At 46.1% G+C, this 8,344-nt stretch overlaps 1 protein-coding gene across 6 annotated transcripts in view; it reads left to right on the top strand.

Moving 5' to 3' along the window:
• KMT2C (lysine methyltransferase 2C) overlaps nt 1-8,344 on the top strand; it is a 246,640-nt gene that overhangs the window by 15,962 nt on the left and 222,334 nt on the right. The window lies entirely within an intron of this gene.

The following is an 8,344-nucleotide window of genomic DNA, read 5'->3' as shown; positions in this document are numbered from 1 at the left end:
TATTGCAGGAAGGACGCATGATTTTAATGTGGAACAAAAAAATGCCACACATTAAAAGTTCTTTCTGTCCTAATTGTACACCTTTCTAATTCAGGGTTATACTTATTACTGTATTTACTCAAATATAAGGCAACCCTGATTATAAGATGACCCCCAGTAATTAGAGTGTATATATGGAAAGTTTATAAATTTGTTATAATTTTCCAGGTATAGAAGCTAATGATTGGAGATTTGCCTTGAATTTGCCCCCTTCCCATTGCTACACCATGGAAAATAAATCTGGGGGGTCAGTTCTCCACCCCCCCAGATCCTGCCCTCTATTCCCTCCAACTTTTTCCCCCTACAGCCCCTTCCCCTCTTCCTTACCATCAAGCCCTGCTGTCCCTAAGCACATGGAAGTGAAGACCAACATACCTGTAGTAACCTGCATACCAGGAAGTTACTATAGGCACCCATAGACTTAGTTTATCCAGAACCGATGCAGTATCTTTTGTAACTGCTGCAAGTTTTAGCACAGATACTCCATAAGCACGCTCCTCAGCAGCACTTCTGTACCTACTTGCATGTAGTACAAACTATGCATGACATTGGTCTAAAGTTAAATGCCTCCTAATTTACCATATAGGTTATTGGGCTGGGCCCCAGCAGAGACAACAGTGTTTGAAGCCATGATGACCCTACTGCTCAGTGTATTTTCCAGATGCCCCTCACAAAGGATCCACGTGCTGATTAGCATCCCCACTTCTGACTGGAAGTGAGTGTTTTCATGAGTCTGTGGATCCTCCAAAAATTCACATGCAGATGAGGCACAGAGAAACTTGGTCCAGCTCCATCTCATAGAGGGCTGAGCCATACTAATCATATGCTACAGGCTGAAGAGAGGGGATCACAGAGGAATTCTGGGTGAACTGTTTGGGGTCCTGTTTGGTGATGTTTCCCAGACATTTAAGGCTGGTTTAAAAAAAAAATGACTCATTGGAAATGGGAAAGAAAGGTACAGTTTATCTTTGGGAGTGGAGAGGAAGTTGAAATGTGTCAGTGTGGTGACTTGCTGTGAATTTAAAAAGAGTTGGCACTGAGGGGGACTGAGTGCAATGGGCACTACTATATATCGTATTCAGCTGGGCTGCACTAACTATCCTCATGGTGGGATCCTGTCACCATATTGCTTGTCAGCCTCTTGCAGGCTCAGATCAAGTGTGGTAGCCGGGCAGAAGCCAGGCTGTTGCCCTGCAGCCTTGCTCCATGACCTTTCAGGGGCAGAAGCAGAGAGCAGCGAGATGGCAGTGACTGTGAATGCTGGTGAACTGAGAGCGGAGATGGAGAGAAGATGCAAGATAGAGCAGAATCACAAATGTGGAGATTTGGGCCAAGAGCTTGAATCTGATTGGCAGTTGGTGCAGTGAGGCATAAAGATGAAGGTGAAAGCAGACAAAACTGTGCAGAGAAGAGCGATGGGAAGAAGACCAAGGGCAGCCAGACCAGGGAAAGCAGCAGCAGGAACCAGAGAGATGGAGAAGAGGAGCCGGACTATGTAAACCAGATGAGGGAAGCAAGCAGAGCTGGGATATGGAGACAAGGAGCCCAGAGAGACTTTGAGGCTGAGGGTACGCATGACAATGTCTAGGGAGAAGGCACAGTAGAGACGGAGCCTGGAGAGGCATGACTTTTTTTTTTTGATAAGATTTTGATCAATGTTTTGAAAGTCAACTTTGAGTACTTACAGTGCATGATGGCCTACCCAACAGGAGGTCTTGGGGTTTCACCTTCTGTCACAGGGAGGTCTATGAGCAGTTCTGCAGAAACTACAAGGAAATGGAGGGGAAGGACGGATTTTTGCAACTGGGTAAAAGTCAAAGGAGCGAGTGATCATTGTCAAACTGTATTTGGATTTCCTTGAGGGAATGGATCTGAAGAGTGGTTTGGAGGGGAGAGTCCAGAGAATACTGTTTGTGGGAAAAGTGAAGCACAAATATACTGTGTGGACTGGAACATTTTGGGTGCGAGTGATTCTAAGGGAGGAAGAGGGGAGCCCGGGAGAAGTGTGGTACCTGCCATCAACTATTCATGTAGGAGACCACTGGGGCTATATCATATACTACGGGCAGCCCCATCAATGTAGTAAATGCAGGCAGGAAGGACATTTGGTGGCCTATTGTAGCCTAAGCATTTTTTATAGAGAGAGCCACTAAAAAGATATTCCTAGCGAAAGCGCCTTGGGTGCCGGAAGGGGATGAATGGAACTCATACTTTGCTGCAAGAGTCAGGAAAGCAAAGGGAGAGATGGAAAGAGTGATAATGGAGAATGGGGAGCATGTGGAAGGCTAGGAGGAGGCGCTGAGCACTGTGGCAGATTTCTGTGAGGATTTGTATAGAAAGCGGAAAATCGATGGTGACCAGAAGACAAGATTTTTTGGCAGACGTCAAGGAGAAGGTGGAGGATAAAAGGAAGGATGAGTTGGGGGGATCTGGGGAGAGGAAATAAAGATAATGGAAGTAGAAACATGTTTGAGAACTTTTAAAGAAGACAATTAACAAGGAACAGATGGACTTCCCGCAGAATTTTACATGAAATTCTGGCCATGAGTGGGTAAGGATTTGGTGGAAATCTTTAGAGAGATAACAGAAGAAAGAAAGATTCGGGAAAGTTTTGTAGATGGAGTAGTGGAGCTACTGTATAAGAAGGGAGATCAAGAATGCCTCAAGAACTGGAGGGTAATCACATTATTGTATACAAATTATAAAATCCTGGTGAAAATCATAGCAATCCAGATGAAAAGTGTTCAGGGTATGGTAATCGGTATTCAGGGCTACTTAAAATTTAGATCTAACAGAAGAAAATATATCAGATTGAGACTCAGGAACTCTTAGTGCCTGTCTCAGCTCTAACATGTTTTCTCTGTGTGGCCCTGAGCAAATCACATACTTTCTCTTCCTCCTTTAGGAACTGGATGCAGAACGATCTTACTAGTGTGGTTGGCATTAGTTAGGTCCTGCATGACAGTGCTTTGAATGTGGAAAATGCTATATGTGGTGTAAATGTAGCAAAGTATGGTATAAATGCTCAGTATTCTTACTGATAGTAGATTGCTTTGCATGGTGACTCATCTTTTCTAATGAATTGCAGAATGCTCAGATTTAACTTTTGTCATCTAAATGTTCCTATATGCCCCGAACAATTATCTGAAGTATACAGTATGAATTTGGTTAATTCAGTAATGCTTTTTCTCTTGATTTTTTTCTACAATTTGATTGTTGATAATATGTATTTATATTCCTTTATAACATTATCCTATTGCACCACTGATCTTGCATATGATACTTTCCTAAATAATGGATTCCCTCCCAAGTGTTCCACTTTCTGGGCACATCTACATGAGACTTTTACTGTGGAGCTGCCTAATTAGTTCTTCAGTAAAGTCTCAGCGTCTACATAATTAATTTACTGCAGCCCAACAGGGCCTCTTAATGCCAATGTCAGTTAGTACTTGTAAACAAACGTAAGCACTATCCTGCAGCAGCATTAGTTAGTGTGCAGCAGTGCACGTGTAGACACTAACTGGGTCATGAGATTGCTTTACTGTGGGGGTTGCCTCCTGCTAGCCCCACACTGGCCCACCCTCATGCCCTAGCCAGCCTCTCCACAGCATGTTGAGCCATGTCAGAGCAGCCCCAGGCTGGCAAGATGATCCCACCAGATTCCCTGCCAGCTGGGGCTGCTCTGACCCAGCTCAGCATGCTACGGTCTTGGGCGCACATGAAGACAGCACCCAGCAGCTATGAACTCCATTTTAATTTGTGCCAGAGTTTATTGTGTTGCATTAATGTCACGTATAGATGCTCCCACTGACTAGTAACTGCTTCTGCTTGTGTCTTGGTAGGCATTTTCTCTACAGTTGCAGTTATCTTTTGCTTTTGGTCCAGGCTGAAAATAGTCTTTCCTTGTACATGTTGAGCATTACAACAGTCATAATCCTTCATTTGACATGACGGAGTAGGATAAGTGAAGTATAGAACTATTAATATGAGTACTGCTTCATGAGATGTAGACTGTTAGTCAAGTCAGTAGGCAATGAGGTGTTTTGGAGTGATATGGTTTTGTTTGGTTGGGTTTTTTTTTACTGGACCAGCTACATGACTGGGATAGACGTAGGCAAGCTTTTGAATGCAGTGGTTTCTTCTTCAAGTCTGAGGAAAATTGCAGGACTGAAATTGGAGAAAAGACCTTCTTGGGAGTAGCTAATGGACAAAAAAAATTGAAGAAGGAAAGAGATTCATTAGTGAAGGATCAAGATCATTAAAAGAAGTGAGGATCAATTAACTCTTGTAGAGTGAACAGAGATTAGCAGAAATCAGGTAGATTGAACCAGAATGAGCCATGAAATCAATGTCTTTTGTTCAGTCCTTGGTTCATACTGTTTAGCCAGCTTATGAGTTTTGTTCCCAGACTTGCCTTTTGAAGGTGTTCTGTAAATTTCCCTTGAGCACAAGGATGGTGAGGTCAGAAAGTGAATATTTGCTCTGTTGCTCTCCTAGGCTAAGTACAGATGTTCAGAAAGCCCGAGCCTGAATTGATTCAGTCTTTCCAAGTGAGTCTAACCTGTGTAGACTGAACTGGCAAGTGGGTGAACAGATATTCAGTTTTGATTCAGGAAATGCAGCCACATGCCTGCAGTGGCTCAGGCCAGAAGCGGGGGGGGGGCTCTACAGCGAGCCCTCCTTTCCCTTCAGGCTGGAGGGAAGCTGAGCTAAGGGTGGGGGGAGGCCTGGCCAGGCCCTGGCAGGCTGAGTATGACCAGAGAGGGGTTTAAACCCCCACCCTGACCTACAGGGATCTCAGCTGGGGTCTACCTGGCTTTTCCTCCCTGCTCTTGGCTTAGCACGGCTCAGGGCACCCAGAGTCCACCTCCCAGCCAGGGAGTGATCCCACTGCACCTTCCCAGCAGCTGTGACCGGGGTTTCACTTGGGGAAGCCCAGGAGCAAAGGCCAGATTTGGGGGAGGGAAAGGAATGAAACGGCCCCAAGCCCAGGTGGGGACATGCACAGAGCAGAGCACAGAGGTATTGCAGTGGCAGCAGCTCCATCCTGGACATGAGCCCCACTGAGCAGAGAGACCCAGGCCAGGGGTGGGATGGGGAGGGGGCTCAAATGTGTCAGCACTAGCCCAGGGCAGAACTAAGCTGAGCATGCAGCCTCTTCTGCCCACTGGAGAGTGGCACCTGGGCTGGCCCTGGGCCCCGCAGTGGTGCACACAGCGTGGACTCACCCCCTCAGCCCCAAGTGCATCCTCTGGGCACCAAGATGGGTGCACTCTGCTTACTCTTCCCATACCTAGCGCTGGCACCGCATGGCTCGGTCTACCAGACACCAGGCTTGGAGCGCTACCCCTATGGCTTCCCCTCCGCTGCTGTCTGGCTGCCCGGTGGCCGACCACAGTTCAGTGGCACAGGCAGCACTGGCCAGGGCGGGTCCCCCTGACAATGATGGCAAGGAAGCTGTAGGGGTAGCGTCTGGTGCCTAATATATGGGGCGGTGCTGTGCTGCCACCACTACCACCAGGTAGGGGGAGAGTGAGCAAGTGCACCCAGTTTGGTGCCCAGCGGCCCAGGGAATGCAGGTAACAGTGCTCAGGGCTGAGGGGGCAAGCTCGTGCCGTGTGCTGCTTTTTTTTTTTTTGGGTCTGTTTTTTTGCACCGGTCCTGGAAGCACTGCAATACCAGGTCAATGCATGGAGTGGATGGAGCAAGCTCCAGTTCCACCACCCAGTGCTAAAAAAAAATCTGCTCAATATAGACCTCCTATGGAGGACATACTAGAGACAATCACCTGCCCTGGGGAGCCTGCCTACGTGGTCACGGTGCTTCCCCTGCCAGGTGCTGCAGGGCCGGGCCAACCTGGGCACCGCTCTCCACCAGGTAGAAGGAGCCACCAGGCAGGAGTTGCTCCCCCAGCTGCATGCTCAGCTCAGCTCAGCCCTTGGCTAGTGCTGACACACTCAAGCCCCTTCCCCACCCACCCTGTAGCCTGGGTTCCTCTGTTATCCGGAGTCCCTGCTGGTGGGATGGGGGGGGCAGGGAGGCTTGTGTACCCCCGCCTCTACGTGAGCCTGCTGTCCCACCACTCCAGTGCACCCTCCTGCTCCCTCCACTCTAGTGGGGAAAAGTCTCCACTCCCACCAGGCAAACCAGGTTGTCTCCCCAGCACAACCCCCTCCCCCTTGTCAGTCAGCCATCACTGCTCCAGCTAGAGAGTAGAGGGGCAGGGCCAACCCTGCTCTGCTCCAGCAGACAGCACAGCCCAGGCCTGCAAAGCATGCTGGGGGACTGTGGTTTAACTTGAACCAAGATGGGATCTGGGACAGAAGTTCCATAAACTGGTTTGACCTAAATCAGTTAAGTCTGATACTACATTCAACCAGGTTTATCTTAAACTATTTTTAGCCATTTTGAAACTGGTTTATGTGCACTGAACTTTTATGTACTGTTACAGTTCTGTTTCTGATCTCTTAAACCAGTTACTTTGTAATTTCTGTCCCTAGCCCTACACAGGTTCATGTCACTGCCCCTAAACTTTTCCCTGTGATTGTTCATTCTGGTGTATATGTAGTTTTAGTCGTTTCACCCATTTGGTTTCCATGAGGGCATTTGGTGCACTGGATCAGGGATACCACATTCTGGGTAGACATGCATAAGATTAGGGATTCTTATGGGTTTGTTGGGTAGGGGGTATTAATCAACATTGTAGTGAACATATGTTGACAGGTTTTGCATTTATTGTTAAGGCAAGACTGAGTCCCACTTGATGTCTGTTGATCAGAGGGTTGTTTGCTCCTGATAGAGGCTTGGGCAAGGCTAGTGGCTTGCTTGAAAGCTGGAAGGAGGCTGGTAATATTTCTTTCAAGGTATGACCTTTCTTATGTGTAGGCTGTAACTGTTTGATGATTCTTATCAGTTCAAATGCGGAGCGGTAGATGACTGGCAGGAGTGTGCAGTTATGGGGTGCAGGGTGGGGAGGTTCTTTTTGTGTTGCATCGGGTTATAGGGTTTCCATGGCTCTTGCAAAGATTATGGTGTGCTTCTCTGCTGGAGTGCCCCTACTGTATAAAGGTGGATCTCAAGTTGGCAAGGTGAAGGCCTGACTGTAGATTGCATCTTTTTTTGCTGTGTTTGGAATGATTACTAGTTTTATAGACATTAAATATAGTAGTCCATGGGGTTTTTGTATATAATGTTTTGTAGGGTGCCATCTTGGATGTGGATCATGGTATCTAGTAATTGATGGTAGTGTAGGAGTATTCGAGAGAGAATTTGATTTGGGAGTGATAGTTGTTGAACCTATGGTAGAAATCAATAAGCAGGTCCAGATATTCACTCCAGATTATGAAAATTACATCTGTATAATACAGATATAGTACAGGTTTGATAGTGCAATTTTTCTAAAAATTCCTCCTCTGAGTAGTTTATGAAGAGGTCAGCATATTGGGAGTGCCCATCTTTGTGCCCATAGTTCTGCCCATGTTTTGTAGGAAGTGACAGCTGTACAAAGTGAAATTGTTGGTGAGGGTGAAGTTGATGAATTGTGTAGTGTGTTGTTGCAAATATAAGTTTATGCTCTTATATTTGAGGTGGACAGACATGCTACATGAGGTGAAATGTTAATGTAGAGGTTGGTGACATCCATGGTTGCATGTGTAGCATTGTTGGTGAGGTACTTGGTGTTCCTGATCTTTTTGAGGAAGTCTGTTGTGTCTTGTAGAAAACTTGCTTTTTGAGTAACAAGTGGTGTTAGGATGGTTTCTGTTCATTCTGATAGCACTTCTGTAAGGGTACTGCAGTTGGATATAATGGGTCTGCTGGAGTTAGCTTGTTTGTGAATTTTTGGGAGCCTGTACAATTTTCCTGGGGTTTGAAGAATGGGGTATTAGAGGAAGTAGATTTTCCTGGCACTGGAATGGAAAGGATTTGACAATATTCTCCAGTTCAAAAGCGAATAGTGATGTGGGATCCTGCCCAAGTTCTTTATAGTAGTCGGTGTCAGTGTTGTCCATTAGCCTCATTGATATAGGCTTAATGGTTGAGGATGAGTTAGTAGTAGCTTTCCTGGATTAGTCTGTCCCTGACTATTTTGGATGTTAACAAGGGAATTTGCTTTCACCAGCTACTTTACTACTCTGGTCACTTAAAGCCCCAGGACATAAAATGCTTCTGCTCTTTGGAGAAGCTGGGATCAGAGATGGCTCAGCTGCTGTGAATTCAGCTTCTTAAATTAAACCAACAGTGCTACATTAATTGATAACTCATTTTCTGTTTTTTTTTTTGTTTTTTTTTTTTTTTTTTTTTTTTT

This window comes from Gavialis gangeticus, unplaced genomic scaffold (genome assembly GCF_001723915.1).
Source record: "Gavialis gangeticus isolate Ggan-Ray unplaced genomic scaffold, GavGan_comp1, whole genome shotgun sequence".
Classification (NCBI taxonomy): domain Eukaryota; kingdom Metazoa; phylum Chordata; order Crocodylia; family Gavialidae; genus Gavialis; species Gavialis gangeticus.
This window is presented reverse-complemented; position numbering and strand designations above follow the sequence as displayed.